This window comes from Myotis myotis, unplaced genomic scaffold, assembly GCF_014108235.1.
Source record: "Myotis myotis isolate mMyoMyo1 unplaced genomic scaffold, mMyoMyo1.p scaffold_m19_p_13, whole genome shotgun sequence".
NCBI classification, from domain to species: domain Eukaryota; kingdom Metazoa; phylum Chordata; class Mammalia; order Chiroptera; family Vespertilionidae; genus Myotis; species Myotis myotis.
In genome coordinates, this window is record NW_023416317.1 from 6,600,674 (window position 1) to 6,617,948 (window position 17,275).

Consider the following 17,275-nt stretch of genomic DNA (forward strand, 5'->3'; position numbering starts at 1 on the left):
ATTCTGAAAACAGAATAAGAACCAGGGAAAAAGAAAGAATATTCCAGAAGCACCGATTTTTGCTCATATTTCTGTGGGTATTTTAAGACTGTTGTGAAACAGAGAGGTGCACCATTAAAATTCCCTGAAGCGAAGAGAGCTATGAGTTTATAAGCACATCCCCAAAGAGGTTAATCAGGTTTCCATGGGGTTGCCGGGCTACGCTGCTCGGAGGAAAAATAGTGCTACCCTGAGAGCAAGAATAGCTGAAACCACTCGTCCCAGTGAGCTCTCAGCCAGCTGCTCCCGAAGGGAACGAGGAAACGAGCCCGGCCGCTAGGAAGGTTTTGTTGGATCGCGTTCTGATTAAGCAGCAGGCTGCTTCCAGCCTGGGGAATGTGCTCTCTGGAAGACAGAAATGTTATGGCCCAAATGGGAGCTGGAATAGCAGGAAGGGCTGGGAGGCTGAGGTGGTGCCTCGTTGGATAAATTACTGTAAGAAAATTGGACTGGGCTTAATGTTCAATTCTTATTTATTGTTCCAGAGATCTTTAGATTTTTGTGTATAGCTGTGGCAAACAAAACAAAGCAAAACAAAACAAAACACAAACAAACTGGCTGTTCTCTCTAACTCGATTCCTTTTTCTGGAATTAAAAAGAAAATGAGTGAGTCAGTGAAATGGATATTTGAATGGAGAGATGCTTTTTGAATCCTTCCCATCATTGCTCTGGGAGTGAAGTGATGTAGGGCTGAGTCACCGTGCTGTGTGGTTTCAGATACACTTGCAGGGAAGACGCTGCGAGCACTGGTGGGGTGGATGGTAGGTCCCTGAGCTGGAAGGATTTGGGGCCAAGAGGAGGGAAGGAAGTGGGCTGTGTGTAGGAGGTGAGTGAGCGCCCTCCTCTCCCCAGCACTGGGCTCTGGCAGACTCAGCCCTGGAGACAGAGAAGGTCCTGCTTGCTGGGAAGGCAGTGGGAGGGATGGGTAGGAGCTGGGGTTCTGGAGCCACCCACTTCAGATCTGCATCCCAGCTTTACCACCTAGTGGCTGTGTGTTCCGCAGCATTACTTGCCCTCTGTGTGCTTTGGTGCGCTTACCTGTAAGATGAAGGTAATGTTACCTGCCTTGTCGGGTTGTTGTGAGAACTAAGGTGCTTGAACTGTTCCTGGCACCGAATGTCTTATATAAAATATAAATCTTAGTTTTTATTAACTGTATTACTATAGAACTTACCTTCTCAGGTGTACCCATGTGGCAGATAACAGGCATGTTGATGAGTCCATGCAGATGAAAATCACAGCTAGCGATGGGGATACGGGGGGTGCAGTGTGAGACAGGCTGGTCAGGAAGGCCCCTGGGAGGGAGGGGCGGGTATCTGAGCAGAACCTGGATTCCCAGGATGCCTATGGCGATCTGGGTGCAGAGGGAGAGGCACCAGCAAAGTCCCTGAGGTAGAAAAGAACGCGTGTGAGGAAGAGCCAGAGGACCAGTGTGGCTGCCGTGGCACAGAAACGGAATGCGGCTCAAAGACATGCCGTGCGGATCATGCCGGGCTTCGTGGATCTTGGCCATGAGCTTGGAGTTTATTGTAAAGGTGTTGGGCCTTCACTGAGCAGTGAGGTAGAGCGCCTGCAGGCTGAGGTGACAGCATTGGAGACCATGCTGACAACCTCCCCTGCATGGTGTGGGGGAGGAGGTGTCAGCAGACCACAGGGGTAGACTCTGTGGGGGCCTCTGGTCTCCTTTCCAGTGCTGAGCCGCCAGAAGCACAGAGTGAATGGAAGTGAACCCATCGTTTCTAAGTGGAATGGAGCATCACAGAAGAGGCCCAGGGTGAAGTGCTTTAGTTGACATTTTGGTTTCCTAGAGTTGGAATTGGACAGATTGTTGCTGGAGCGGTTTCCACTTCTTGTTAACTTGAGATATTCAAACGCTTTCTACTTGGAAATGCCTGTACGGGAAGCCACGAAGAATGTTTGAGGATGCCCTGCGCCTGCTGTTTGGTTTTGAACAAACACGAGTGAAGGTGTGCGATTTGAATGAGGGCAGGTAATACAGCTTCTGCTAATTCAGGGTCACGCTGCGCGGTCCTTCCAGCTAAGTGTGTTTTGATTGGTTCTTGTATGTAATTAAGTTTGGTTCAGAAGAGTAACAAAGCCAAGTGCAAGAGTAATGAACTCTAGAGCATGATAAAAGTTTTTTTTTTACCATCAATAAACTCATCCGTGAGAAAGGCCTTTTAATAAATTTTGCACGGCCTACATTTTAACACCCTCCCACCTCCCCTGTTTAGTAATCATGTACAGTAAATGCCATCGTTTGAAGGTGTTAGTGATGATTGTTTTTACTGTGAGGACCTTCTGACTCAGCGACTCACACAGGGTCACACAGGCTGGCGAGGGAGGGGCAGCTGGGCGGACAGCCACACAGACAGACACAGTGAGGTCACCAGGGCTCGGTCTTCTTAGCACTCAGGGAACTATGGTGAGACACTTGCAAAGGGCAGTTTTGAAGGAAGCGGGGTAGGAAGCAGCCAGAAATAAAGCCTGCCCTTTGCGTGGAGACCCTCTCATCCAGGGGCACCCGTGTTTAGCCTGACATTTGTTTCTCCTTAATTCCAGCTCAGAGATATAATTTAAAGTACTTTGCATTAATCCATGCTGGCCGTTGTCACCATCCTCTGGAAACAGTTAAAGCGAAGAAGAATTTGCCAAGTAAGGTGACCCGCGGGCGTGGTCTAGTCCTGGAAGAGCTTAGAATCTGGAGAGTCAACATCTGTGAGTTAGGACTTAAGTTTAGTCCAAGGCTGAGTGACACTTGATTACAAATGAAGGAGCGGAGAGAAACCAGCGCAAAGCTTTCGTGATGCAAAATCCACCTTCCAATTCAGACTTGGGTAATAAGGTGTTTCCGAAAAGTGTTTCCTTACTTTCACTGTTATTGCCTGTAGGGGCGAGAGGTAACAGACCATTTTGTGGTCTAAACTTTATTTTATTTTTCTTCATCTAGGTCTCACCTGTGCTTTAGAAAAAGAGAAACACCACTTTTGAAATTTATCTTCTAGGCACTGATGTGTTTGCTGTGCCAAGTCCTGAGTTTTTAGGATGGAAATCAAGATTGCCATGAGTGGAAAACTAGGTAGCAAGAGCATGTCAGTCACTTTTGGAACAGGAAGAAAACCAAAGTTGATGCTTCTCATGGATAATGTAGATATATATTCTTTTATAGATATGACCTTTTTTTATCTTGGTAAAGAGTAATGGTTCATATACGTTTTTGCAACTGAGCAAATATAACTCTACCTGTGGTGCTGTGTCAGATTTCCATGGTCTTAGTTTGGCTCCAGGATTTAGGAGATTTGATGATTTCTACCTTGACAGCCTTCGAGATGTCCCCCAGTGATTCCTGCGGCCCGTTTTTCATACCGCACACGCCCTTCCCACGCTCTGAGTTGATTTGTGTGAACAGTAGCATAGTGATGGCATGCCACTTCTGAGACCCTCATAAAAGACTTCCTTCTGGGCACATTTTCTCTCCCACTCCCTCGAGTCCCTCACTTTGGAGGAAGCCATGCTGTGAGCATCCCTGTGGAGAGGGGCCACATGGTGCGGAACGGCAGCCCTGTCAGCAGCCGTGGGAGTGAGCCTGGAAAAGGATCCTCCAGATCCTGTCCCTGGGTAGGGCTGCGGGGAAGCTCTGAGAGGTCCTGACCCACAACCACCCAGCGGAGCCTCTCTTGGATTCCGGACCCACAGAAACTGTGAGATACAATTAACATATAACATTATATTAGTTTCAAGTGTACAACGTAAGGATTCAGTATTTGTATATATTGCAAAATGATCACCATGTGTAGTTAACATCCGTCACCATTATGATTTTTTTGTGCGTTGAGGACTTCTTTTAAGTATTGAGGATTTTTTTTTTAAAAAATATATTTTATTGATTTTTTACAGAGAGGAAGGGAGAGAGATAGAGAGTTAGAAACATCTATGAGAGAGAAACATCGATCAGCTGCCTCCTGCACATCTCCTTCTGGGGATGTGCCCGCAACCCAGGTACATGCCCTTGACCGGAATCGAACCTGGGACCCTTCAGTCCGCAGGCCGACGCTCTATCCACTGAGCCAAACCGGTTTCGGCGAGGATTTTTAAGATTTACTCTCTTAGCAACTTTCAAATATGCAACAGAGTATTATTAACTGTATTCACCATGCTGTACATTACATCCCCGGGACTTCATTATTTTATAACTGGAAGTTTTACACCTTTTGACCAACTTACACATTTGCCCACCCTCCTAAAATGTTTGTTGTTTAAAGCCAATAAGACTGGGATGATTTGTTACATAGTGGTAGCTAACTACTACAACTGATAGCATAAGGTTGGTCAGTTTATCTACACACCCACCCTACCATCTGTCCATCCACCCATCCCATTCTGCATGCTTTCAACAAACGTTTGAGGACCTACTCTGTCCTAGGACACTGAATAAATGCCACAATCCATGTTCTGAAGAAGCAAAATACCTAATTTTCTCCAATAAAACTGTACTTGAATTCTACCTTGTCACTTTCCTAGAATTAAATCTGAGTTTTAAAAGTCAATAAATATTTAAAGAAAGTTTTATTTTTTTTGAATTTTTTATAGAACAGGGAATAAGAAATACCATTTTATTTAAACCACTAGGGACCCAGTGTACAAATTCATGCACCTTGAAAGGAACTGTGGGCCACGATGCTGCGGTGGGCACAGGGGTGGGTCTTGTCCCATCCTCTGTGCCCCCACCCAGCCCCTCCTGCTGAAGCTCCCGGTCCCCTGTCTGCTGGCAGTCCTACCACCGCCGCTCCCACGCACTGATGGTGCTGGTCCCCACTCACACCCTCCCCTCAGGATTAGGGGGAGGTGGAGAAGCCCTGAGGGGCGATCAGGGCCAGTAGCCGCCACTCGAATCCGCTGATGGCACTGAGCGATCGGGGCCAGTGCCGGGTGCCAGCAGCAGGTGCGAGTGGCGGCTCTGGCACCAGCTGCGGGTGTGAGTGGGTCGGTGCCGGCAGTGGGTGCGAGCGGCTGCTTCGGTGCCGGCAACTGGTGTGAGCGCCGTGCGGGACTGTGGCACACGGGAGCAAAGAATTTTCAGTAACCACCAGAGGCTCACCCTGATGACAGCGACTGGTGCCCTGCCTTGGTCTGGAGCCCCTGCTCACCTGCTCCACCATCCTGCTGCGTCCGACGCCGCCATGTTCCACACTGTGCTTCCTGCGGCTGATGCCTGCCATGTTCCACGCGTGCCCCCTGGTGGTCAGCACATGTCATAGCGACTGGTTGTTCAGTTGTTCTGCCGTTCAGTCTATTTGCATGTTAGGGTTTTATATATATAGATATTTGGCTTACAGCATAAACATGAATTTTAAATAAAATTAATGCAAAATCTATTTTATAGCATCAGTGTTTGTAAATTCTTTAATGCTTTAAGTGGATTACTTATGTTCATTGCTTACATTTTTTGATTATATGAATTATTAAAAAAAACAACTAAGGAATTTGAGAAAAAAATCAAATTTGAGCCAAACCAATACATAATAGTAAATATACATAATGATGGAGTGCTTTCGCTGTGCCAAATTAAATGTGAACATTTATATATGTTTCTTCTGTTAATTCTCACAACGTCTTATAATTATCATCTCTGTTTTACTTATAATGAAACTAAGATTTATCACAGTGAATTAGCACAAAGTCCACAAATCAATGAGGTGGAGGTGAGATTCAAATCTAGATCTCAATGCCTTAGTTACTTTGCTATACAGAAACGTATGTGCTTGTGTATTGATGCGTAATATCATGTTGCATGTTTCCAGAGTTTTATAATTTTGCCCGGAGACTTTAGTTTTTCTGTTTGCTACGTGCAAACTGAGCCCTTAAAGCATGGTTTGGCCAAATTTTTATCAAAATATCATGGAGGCTATAATAGTCAGAACTTTAAGTGGTGTACTAGTATATTATCAAATTCTGTGCAGCATAAAGGAACTTATTGGTACTGTCTTTATGAAGGTGCTGAAGATGAAAAAAAAGGGGGGGGGGAGGAGGTGAAGAAAGAAGTGAAGTGGAGGAGGAGAGAAAATACCAGATTAGAGGCCTCATGTAAACATGCTTTATCTCTAAATTCTGACCAGTGTTAAAATGGGGTGGAGATGAGTGGACTGATGTCTCTTGAGAGTATACCAAGTCGCATTACCTTTTGTCTTCATAAAGGTATTTGGCACCCACCTGGAGGGCAGGGCACCAGTGACATTGTTTGGAGCAAAGGACTTTAATTGAGCACCACTGTTTACCAGATGTGTGACTACAGTCAAGATGCCTAAGCACTTGTAGTTTATTTTCCCATATATGAAATTAGAATAATATCAACCTACTTTTATGTCGTTCTGAGAATTGAGTATATGCATATTGTACTTAATAAATGTTGACTGCTAATGGTTGAATATAAGATTTTTCTTCTTGTCTGATTTTCCCTTCTCTTTCACTATCATTCTCATCATTAGCAGCCTCTTTCCCCCAACCCGAACCCTGCAGAGGGATCATCCGATTTTAGCAGGAATACATGAAGTGTCAGGCTGAATAGGAACTTTCAGAAAAAGTCCGGGAATAAAATGATTCAAGGTAAGTAAAGGTCAGACAATGCTGACTGCCCAGGAGGTTACATAAAAGAAACTAAGTTAAAAGAAATGCCTACTTAATTAATTAAATTACAATTCAAATGAAGAAACCAATGTGTATATCATATGTAAATGACATACACATTAGACAGTGGAACATAACTGCATTGTAAAATGTTTAAAATTGCTAAGGCGCAATCAGCAAAATTTCATCTTCTGGTGAACATCTTTCTAACAATAGTGAGGCAATTTGAATTGTTTGTGTTTACAATGGCTTTGTCATAAATCTCTCTTGTAATGGCCTTCTTCCTTTCACTTCTTTCTCTACTGCTATTGCATGTGTTCCCTCATCTGCTGCTTTATGTACTGTCATTTTCCCAACAAGTGATGGGAGCCAGTTTGCCATGCGATGTGGCAGAATTGGGGATTGGCTGAGCTTTGCCATGTGATGTGGCAGAATGAGGATTGGTTAAGCTTTGCCTGTGATGTGGCAGAATTGGGGATTGGCTGAGCTTTGCCATGTGATGTGGCAGAATTGGGGATTGGCTGAGCTTTGCCATACGATGTGGTAGAATTGGGGATTGGCTGAGCTTTGCCATGCGATGTGGCAGAATTGGGGATTGGCTGAGCTGCTGGGAGAAAGCAGTGGGACTGAGAAAGCCTTGACTAGCCCGGTGCCCTTATTCCCTGAACCAGTCTTTTCCCACATGCTATCCCTTCAGCCCCAGGGGGTCTTTTCCCATTTGCCCCTGGGTTTTCCGTCTCCTTCTTGCTGGGTACAGCATGATTAGTGAGGGTGCCCAAGAGGAAGCTATGTTGCGCTTCATAGCAGGGTAAGAAGTTCATTCCCTGGGGGGTGAAATTCCAAACCTTCTGCCTCCTGGGCCACTTGGTGCAGAGGTGAAGGGAAGCTGGGCGTGGAGCGGGGTCAAGCCCAGGGAAGCACATGGCAGGAAGCTGGGCAGGGCTCCCCCCAGCAGGATGCAGGAGGCCAGGCCGCCTGTCTGGTGGCAGCGAGGCTGCGCCTGAGTCAGCCTCACGGATCTGTGCAATGATGACAGGGCTCCTGTGAGCCCGCTGAGTTTTCATGGTTTGGCTTTTTTTTGAATTGCATAAACACATTTGCTTGACTTGGATGCAGATTTAATTTCCTTTCTGGGTGAAGGGTCTCAGATAGTAGAGCATGTTGGCTGCCAGCTCAGAGTGCCTGCCAGGGGCTGCTGAAAGGAGAAATTTTAAAAGGAGAACGCGGAGTGAGGCCTGAAGTGCTTCAGGGAGCATTTCAAATGGGATCCTTTTACAGTCAGATGGTCTCCAGGGATGATACTGAGTTCTGAGAGGTGCCGGGATTTGTTTTCTCAGGTTCAGCACCACTTAAAACCATAAGCCACAGGTCCTCAAGAATGAAGTACCATTCCGCACGGGGCCCACCTTCTCTAAGGCTCAGAGGCCTGGTGGGCCTTCTAAACAACGATTCGTAAATGTGCATAATTCAGGGCATATTTAAAAACCGGATGTATTTATAAATCTAGAATGAAGCTGATTCTTAAGCACTCTTGTGGCAAGTATTCATTATTCCTTGACCATTTTCCAGGTGGTAACGTCATGCCCGTGGAAACTCACTGTATCAGGTAGCTCTTGCTACAAACCCGCTCTGTCACAAACTGCTCCCAAACCCATAATCTACAAGGATGTCTTTCTCTCAGTCATAGGTTCGTGGGTGGCTTTTGTCAGGATGGTCTTGGTTCCAGAGTGTGGGGTTGGGTTGGGGTTTGCTGTATTTCTTTCCTCTTTCTTCTCTGACTAGCAGCTCCACTGACATGTTCTGCTCATGGTGGACCGATCACCAGAGTGCAAGCGGGCTAGCTGCACTGCAAAAGCACATGTGAAGCCTCCGCTTGTCATGCCTGGGGACGTTCATTGGCCAAAGCAGACTGCGTGGTCAAACGCGGCATTCCTGGTGCAGAGAGGCACGCTCCGTCCAAGTCAGAAAGCACTGCAGAGTTCCGTGGCAGAGGGCATGGGTGTATAATTTTAAAACAGGGGTGGTCTGAAGAGCCAAGAAAGCATTAAGCATTAAGGTTTGTTCCTTCTCCCTGTCTTCCTCCCTTAACCTCCCTTCTTTCCTTTTATGGTATAATATACAAAACATTAAAATTGCCATTTTAACCATTTCTAAATGTACAGGTCTTTTTGTGGCATTAATTACATTCACATTGTTGTACAACCATCACCATCATCCACCTACAGAACTTTTTCGTCTTTTCAAACACTAACTCCCTACTTCCTGCCCCCCGCCCCCGCAGCCCCAGGCAACTGCCATTCTGGTTTATATCTCAATGAATTTGACTACTCCGCATACCACATATAAATAGAATCATAAAATATTTATCTTTTGACTTGCTTACGTCATTTAACATAATGTCTTCAAGATTCATCCGTGTGTCAAAATTTCCTTCCTTTTTGGGCTGAATAATACTCCATTATAAGTCTGTGTCAGATTTGTTTATCCATTCATCTATCAATAGACCCTTGGGTTTACTTCCATTTTCCTGATTCTTTTTTTAAAATAAATTTTTATTTTTCAGTTACAGTTGACATACAATTTTATATTAATTTTAGGTGTGCAACATAGTGATTAGACATTTATATAACTTACGAAGTGGTCACCCCAATAAATCTAATACCTTTCTGACACTATACATAGTTATTACAATATTATTGACTATATTCTCTATGCCATACTTTATATTCCCTGTGACTATTTTGTAACTACCAATTTGAACTTCTTAATCCCTTTACTTTTTTCACCCACCCCTTCAACTTCCCCTCCCATTTGGCAACCATCAAAATGTTCTCTGTATCTATGAGTTTGTTCCTTCATTTTGTTTTTTAGATTTCACATGTAAGTCAAGTTATATGGCATTTGTCTTTCTCTGTCTGACTTATTTCACTCAGCACAATACCTTTTAGGTCCATGTTGTTGCAGATGGCAAGATTTCATTCTTCTTATGGCATAGTACTGTTCCATTGTATGTATGCATTACTTCTTTTTCTGTTCATCTATTGATGAACACTTAAATTGCTTCCATATCCTGGCTATCAATACTAATAAAAGGATAATATGCTAATTAGAGCTGAGGTCTTCTGGACGTCCTTCTGGACAAAGCCACAGTGGCTGCCTGAGGTTCAGGCACGCTGCGGATGGCGGCTGCCGCTGCGAGGGCTGGCCCGAGGCTCAGGCAGGCCACGGTGGCTATGAGGGCTGAGGCTCAGGCAGCCACAGCGGCTGGCAGTGGCAGCAGCAGAGGCGTGATGGGGGCGGTACCTTCCCCTGATTGGCTGGTTGCCTCCTGCAGAGAGCGGGCCTAAGCTGTCAGTAGGACATGTCCTGAGGGCTCCTGGACTGTGAGAGGGGGCAGGCCGGGCTGAGGGACCCCCTCCAGTGCATGAATTTTCGTGCACCGGGCCTCTAGTTGTAAATAATATTGCAGTGAACATATGGATACCTATGTCTTTTTGAATTAGTGTTTTCGGTTTCTTCAGTTAAATACCCAGAAATGGAATTGCTGGGTCCTTCTTTGTCTCTTATTATAGTCTTTGTTGTAAAGCCTATTTTATCTGTTTTAAGTATCATTACCCTAGCTTTTTTTTTTTTCACTTCCATTTTTATGAGATTTCTTTTCCATTCCTTTACTTTCAATCTGTGTGTGTCTTTTTATCTGAGATGAGTCTCTTGTAGACAACATATATAAGGGTCTTCCTTTCTTACCCTTTTTGCCAATCCTATCTTTGGGTTGGAGCATTTAATCCATTTACATTTAAAGTACTTATTGATGGGTATATAGTTATTGCCATTTTATTATTCATTTTTTTAATCTTACCCCCTCTCCTTCTTAAATAAATCCCTTTAGCATTTCTTATAATAATGGTTTGGTGGTGATGAACTCCTTTATCTTTTTCTTGTCTGGGAAGCCCTTTATCTGGTCTTCGATTCTAAATGATTGTTTTGCTGGGTAGAGTTATCTTGGTTGTAGAATCTTGCCTTTTATCACTTTGAATATTTCTTGCAATCCCTTCAGGTCTGCAGAGTTTCTCTTGAGAAATCAACTGACAGTCTCATGAGTGCTCCTTTGTAAATAACTGTCTTTCTCTTGCTGCTTCTAAGATTTTCTTTGTCTTTAACCTTTAGTATTTTAATTATGAGAGTTTTCTGCTACCTTATCCTCAAATCCCTGATTTGATCCTCTACTTAATCTGTTGTTGATTTCCTCTAATGTATTTTTCATTTCTGACTGTTTTTTATAAATGATTTTTATCTCCATTTTTATGTTTCCCGTGTTTTTGTTGAAGTCCTCACTGAAATCATTGAGCATTCTTGTAACCAGTGTTATGAACTCTGCAGCTGGTAGATTGCTTGTTTCCATTTTTTTTGTTTTGTTCTTTTTCTGGAGTTTCATTTGGGACATGTTACTTTGTCTCCTCGTTTTGGCTGCCTCCCTGTGTTTGTTTCTATGTATTAGGTAGAGCTGTTACATTTCCTGTGCTCGGTAGAGTGGCCTTATGTAGTAGGTCTCCTGTGGGTCCCAGTAGTGCAGTCTCCCTGGTCACCTGAGCTGGGTGCTTCAGGTTTGTCGCTTGTGTGGGTTGTGTGTTCCCTCCATTATAGTTGAGCCTTGATTGCTGTTGGCACATTAGTGGGAGGCTGATTGGCGGTGAGGACTGACCATGACTACAGCTGCTGTGCAGGTGTTGACCCTATGGAGCAGGATTTGTGTTAAGAGGGCTCTGGTGCCTGCTGACTGCACCTTTGAGTGTGTCTTTTGGGTGAGGTGGTTGGGTGGTGCTCTGGCATGGTGTGAAGCTGGCCACCGGGTGTGTTGGTTCTGGGGCCTCTTGGGAGAGTTTCTGGTACAAGCCATGGTCACCCAATGCCTATGCCCTGGCACAGGGCCACCTGGTATGAGCTACAAAGTGATCTTCAGATGGTTGCTACTTCTGCTGGGCTTGGAGGTGCCTGGAGAGGCTAAGCTACCAGTTGAGGCTGGCTGTTGCTAGTTTCGGGCTTGGGGCCACTTACCTGAGCTTTGTGGCATGCTGAGGCTGGATGCTGCTTGTTTGGGGTTTGTGAGCCTTTGGGAAGTTTAAGTCCACACCATGAGCCAAGAATGGGCATTTGTACAGAAAAGCCACTGGAAGCACTATAAGTTGGATGCACTTGGATGCACTATAAGTTGGATGGGGTGGGGTCTTAGGGAATCACCAGGGCAGGATTAAGGGTATTAGCCAGGTTGATAGACACTCAGATGTGGCCCTGGCTTGCACCTGCTGGGGGAGGGCTCAGCAAAGGAACAGTGGCCCCTGCCAGCCCTTCTGTCTGGGAGAAAGCTGCCCCTCCAGTCCTTGTTCTGAAGCCAGACCGTTCAGTTCCTTCTCATATGTCCCTGGTGCCTCTGGAGCTTCTGGCTCTGTGCTGGAGCTCAGCAACTGAGTCCACGTAATTCTGTGTGTGGGCCCTTTAAGAGGAACATCTGGGACTCCAGTAGGCTCCGTCTCACTCAGCCTCTATCCTTGCTGGTTTTCACAGGCAGAGTTATGGGGGTTTCTCTTCCCAGCACGGGAACCCTGGGCTGGGGGACCTCGCTTCTTAGGGAGGACGTCTGTAGCTGCCACATGTGGGTGTGGGACCAGCTTGTTCTGTGTTTCTGCCCTTCATACCAGTTAAAGCCTCGTGTTGGCTTCTTCGGTATGTCTGTCTTTGTTACGGAATTCTGTTCAGCTGGCAGTTCGCAGTGACGGTGGTTCTGTGGTTTAGTTGTAGTTTTGATGTGGCTGTGGGAGGAGGCAAGCACCGCGTTTACCTTCTCCACCTTCTTGACCAGCCGCTTTCCTGATTCTCTGTTGCTGAGTTCCCATTCTCCCTAGACTGGAGCCATCTGGCTTTGTCTAATAATCTTTTCCTTTCCAGATTCTGGGTCCAGCTTTGTCCATTCATTCATTCAACAAATAACTTATTTAGCACCTTGTATGTCCCAGCAGCTGTTCTAAAGAAACCTGAAATCTCTCAATACTTAGAGTTGTGCTGTCCTATTTGGTAGCCAGTAGTTACATGTGGTTATTTAAATATAACTTAATTAAAGTGTAATAAAATTTAAAATGCAGTTCTTCAAATTTCAAATACAGCTGCATTTCAAGTGATTCGTGGCCACTAGTGCCTGCCGTTTTAGACAGCACTGACTGGAGAGGGTCAGGGGAAGCCAGATGGCTGTGGTAGAGTGACAGCTCTCTCCTTCTGAACCGGTCCCCTTAAACCACAAGTCTATCAGGTGTCCTCTTGTGCCTGCAATAAATTATGGTTTATTTGTCTAGGTTTTAGCCACAAGCCAGCCAATCAGAGCCCTCCCTTAGCCCTTGGGAAAGCAGACTGAGCGAGTGATTCAGCTGCTCTAGGTCACTGACAGTTTTGCTTTCTGGAGGCATTTGGCAGTGTCAGGAGACAGTTTGGTTTTCACAGCTGGGGGAAGCGGGAGGTGCTGCAGGCATGTCCTCAAAACACTCCACAGAGCTCAGGGCAGCCCCCCACTGCAAAGATGGCCCCAGTGCTCCCAATTCCAAACATGAGAGATGGCCCTGCTGCTGCTGAAATTGTCACAGATACGGACAGGGCCGGAGAGCCATGTGTGTGGCATGTGGAGGAAGCTGGTGTGCAGTGAGAGAGCATGAAGCTCCAGTCTCCACTTCCTTTCCCGGGGCCAACCTCTTTCCTTCGCTTGGGTTCTGGGAAGGACCTCAGTTTATACAACTTTACTGTTTCACCTGAATTATTTTGAATTGGGTTTTAGCCTTTTGCCCAATGTTGCTAATACAGCAAGTTACTTAGCAACTCCTTCCTTTAGTTATATCCTAAGTTGGGTATTAAATTTAAGGGAGTCCTATGAAATGTCTAACACATAGTAGGCATTCAGTGGTAGCAAGCTCATAGAAATGTTTTGACTAAGTTCCAAATAAACTGCTACATTCCGTATGAATCAACTACTCCCTCTGCCCCATAATAATAGTAGCAAGTGAATATTTAAACGGGAATTATTGGCGAATGCAGCTGTAAGTTATGTTGTAGCACAAAATTGCGAAGCCTTCAATCAAAATCAGTGTTTCATGACATCTGTCCTTTGTTTTGACACATCTTTCAATTTTTAGGTTAATCTAATTATTACGAATTATAACTTTTTCTAATTTCATCCGCTGATCGAAATCAATTGTTTTATTTCAGTTGAATATCGACCCATTGTAAAAGTAAGATGAAAAAAAGAGAGTTTTCAAGCAAAGATCGAGTTGCAATTGTCCAGTTCTTGATGCATCAAAAGAAAAAGGGAAAGTTGCAGAAAGGTGCAATTACGTTAGCTGCAAAACAATTTAAGTGCAACACAATGACCATATCAAGAATTTGGAAACGTGCTTCCGAAAATAATTGTCAAGGAGAATCTTATGCTAATGTTGATTCTTTGGAAAAACAAAACTGTGGACATAAATGCAAAGATTATGGAGAAAAACTTGTAAAACTTAGACATAGTCCTCTTAGCAGAAGAGGCACCATATTAGCCTTTGATAATATTTCTCCCGAAATACTGGATACAAACGTTTCTGTCACTTCAACAAGTTATGCTGGAAGCAATGAAGAACGACGGCTCCAATAACTTTAAGCTCACGCACATAGGGAAAGCAAAGCCTCGCAGCCAAGGGATCCTACCTAGAAGTTTAAAATGCAGTAACGAAATTATTGAAAAATCCAGAAACTGTCTGAACTCTCAAAATAAAAATTAGGAGTACTATTTTTAATTTATTGTTTAATCTAGTTTTTTGATAATAAATGTTGCGTTCTATATTTATTTTCTTTTGCTACTATTATTATGGGACAAATTACATTCATCAACTGCTACTATTATTATGGGACAGAGGGAGTATTATTTTACACAAACAATAGGGCCTCATCATATTTCACCACTGCCCTCTTGGCTGGTGGTGATCTTAGTCCTACATGTTTTTACTGGCAACTAAAGGGCATCAGTAAAATGCCTTTTCAAAATCTTACCAGCTCAGCAGGCAGGTGCGGTATCCGAGAGTTTTCTGCATTGCATCACCTGTGTTGCATATACTTAAAGGGAAGCCTATGATTTTAAAGAAGACTGGGTTTTAATTATTTGGAAACCTTATGAATCAACTTGATTTCCAAAAATCAACAGCCTGAGACTTTGCTTTTTAATAACTCAAGAGATCCTTGATAGAATGTCCATGGAAGTGACACATTTTTGTCTTGGAGATTTTAATCAGGAGTAGTTATGTATATGAAAGTGAGCTTCAACATCCTACACACATGTACAGTATTTGAGGGTTCGCCACTAATTGTCACTATTCCTTAGGAAATAATTCAAACAATACAATAAATACATTGTGAAGCTACATAAAATACCCTTTCAGTGGTCTAATTTGGTATGCCCATACATACAGTGGGGCCTTGACTTATAAGTTTAATTCGTTCCGTGACGGAGCTCGTAACTCAAATTACTCGTATGTCCAATCAAAAAGTGAACGAGTGAGACACGTGATGCTGGGCTGATGTTGTGGCGTTCACTGGGATGTTCGCTGTGCCAACTAGCGGTGGGGTATCTGAAGCTGGCTCGTAACTTGAATTTTAGCTCGCAACTCAAAGCAAAAAATCGGCCGAGAGACGGCTCGTATCTCGAAAAACTCATTAGTCGGGGCACTCGTAAGTCAAGGCCCCACTGTAATTACTTTTACTCAAAGTAATAAGGGAGTAGAGATACAGAATAAAAAATTCAGAGGCTGCAAAAGTGTACAGAATGAAAAGTCTGGTTCCCAGACTCCCGCACTTCTAGATGGAATCACCTTTAATGGCTTCTTGTCTAAACATTGTTTATACTGTTGAAGTATATTCTTGTTCCTCTTCCCTTTCCCTCTTTCCTTTAAAAAATACACAGAAAAAATAGAAAACAGAGTGTATATACATATGTGTGTGTGTGTGTGTGTGTGTGTACTTAATGTATTTTTGATGATATGTATATATCAGTTTCTGCTCATTATTTTTAGTAATATTTACAACTCTGTTTTGGAGCCCCTTTTCCATTAGCCCTGAGATTGGCTTCATTCTTCTCAGTGACGTGGAGTTCACCTTCATGTGACTGTTCCATGCATAATTCATTTAACCAGCCCCTCCGATGAGCATACGGTTCTTGCAGCCTTTGTTTTTACAAATACTGCTGCCATGAGTAATGTATCCTTGGACCCCCATCTTTATGCACATATTGTACTTATAAAGTAAAATCCCAGTACTAGCCTTTTTGGTTCAAAATGTAAATACATTTTATATTTTTTATTACATTGCCCAATTGCCCTTCCAAAATGACGCACCGTTTTCTACTTTTACCAGCTCTACATGGACATGCCTAAAATTCCACCCCCTTATTCCTTATCATCCTTTCCTTCCAATTTCTCTTTTCCCTGCCTAGCACCAGACCCAGTCTGGTGGGAGGCCTTCCGTTGAAGTGCTTATCTCATCAAAGTATGTAGAGCACAAACCACGGGTGCATTCTGGGAAGACACAAACCTGTCCCCTCCCCCTCCCCCACCTCCACCGTGTTAATTGCTGGCCCAGCCGCCTCTGGGTGAAACCCCTGCCTCACCCATTCCTCCCTTTCATTCTCTGGGAGGCTTTTAAGAGCTGGTTCTCATCTGGGTGCCTGAGAAGTTGAAATCTTTTCACTCGTCTTGGGTGCTTGCCAGCACTTAGAGATAGGATGGTCTGACCACTGCGTTCTGAGCTGTGTCAGGAGAGGCAGGATCTGTTTGCATGGACAGTGTCAAGAAACGGTTTCCAGATGACCGCTCTGGCCCGGCGTCTCCATTCACGCTGCCACCGGGGAGACGGTCAGGACCCAGCTTTCCAGCCGCGTGCTTCTCTTCCTGCCCAGCCTTTGGCCCCAGTTGGAGCCACCTGCAACTTGGTTCAGTGGCCTGTGGAGTTTAACTGGGATGCGGTTTTTAAATCCTCTCACCATGACATTGGCAGATCCTCTTTGGGGGGGTCTGCCATTTTGGAGCAGGAATTGATATTCTGGACTCTTCCTCACTCTCTTCCCAACATTTTATTGTGAAAAATTTTAAACATACAGCAAAGTTGAAACACCCATGTATGTGCCTGCTACCAGGTTCTGCCATAAATATTTTACTGTGATTGTTTTAGTGTGTAACTATCCCTCATTCATTATTTTGGGCTCTTTTGGCAACTTCTCTCTGGCATTTTAGAGGCAGCACAGCACAGAGGGTTAGGCGTGTGAGCTCTGGAGCCAGACTGCCTAGGTTTCATTCCTGACTCTGCTGTTTAACCCTGTGACCTTGGGCAAGCTACTAACTTTCCTCGTGCCTCCATGTTCTCATCTGGCTGACTTTATGGGTTCTGAGAGATTAAAGGAGTTGGTACATCGATAGCACCATATTAACCATGCAGTACATGTCATGTAGTAAGTGCTAAATTAATAATTTCATGGATATTTATGGCTTTTTGAAACTAATACTGTTCATGGATTTTAGGGTCTAAGCCACTGTGAACCTGGTACTGTGCC

At 44.3% G+C, this 17,275-nt stretch overlaps 1 protein-coding gene and 1 long non-coding RNA gene across 17 annotated transcripts in view; both read left to right on the forward strand.

Moving 5' to 3' along the window:
- MAGI1 (membrane associated guanylate kinase, WW and PDZ domain containing 1) overlaps window positions 1-17,275 on the forward strand; it is a 577,726-nt gene that overhangs the window by 62,115 nt on the left and 498,336 nt on the right. The gene's annotated exons all lie outside the window — the stretch shown is intronic.
- LOC118667915 overlaps window positions 1,374-17,275 on the forward strand; it is an 80,286-nt gene continuing 64,384 nt past the window's right edge. Inside the window, exons 1-4 of one of the 2 annotated variants that reach the window (XR_004971451.1) lie at window positions 1,374-2,876; window positions 2,990-3,186; window positions 6,525-6,642; window positions 13,909-14,474. This is a non-coding gene — a long non-coding RNA (uncharacterized LOC118667915). Of the gene's footprint in view, window positions 2,877-2,989; window positions 3,187-6,524; window positions 6,643-13,908; window positions 14,475-17,275 lie in introns of those variants that run through there. The other variant, XR_004971452.1, reaches the window with a different exon arrangement.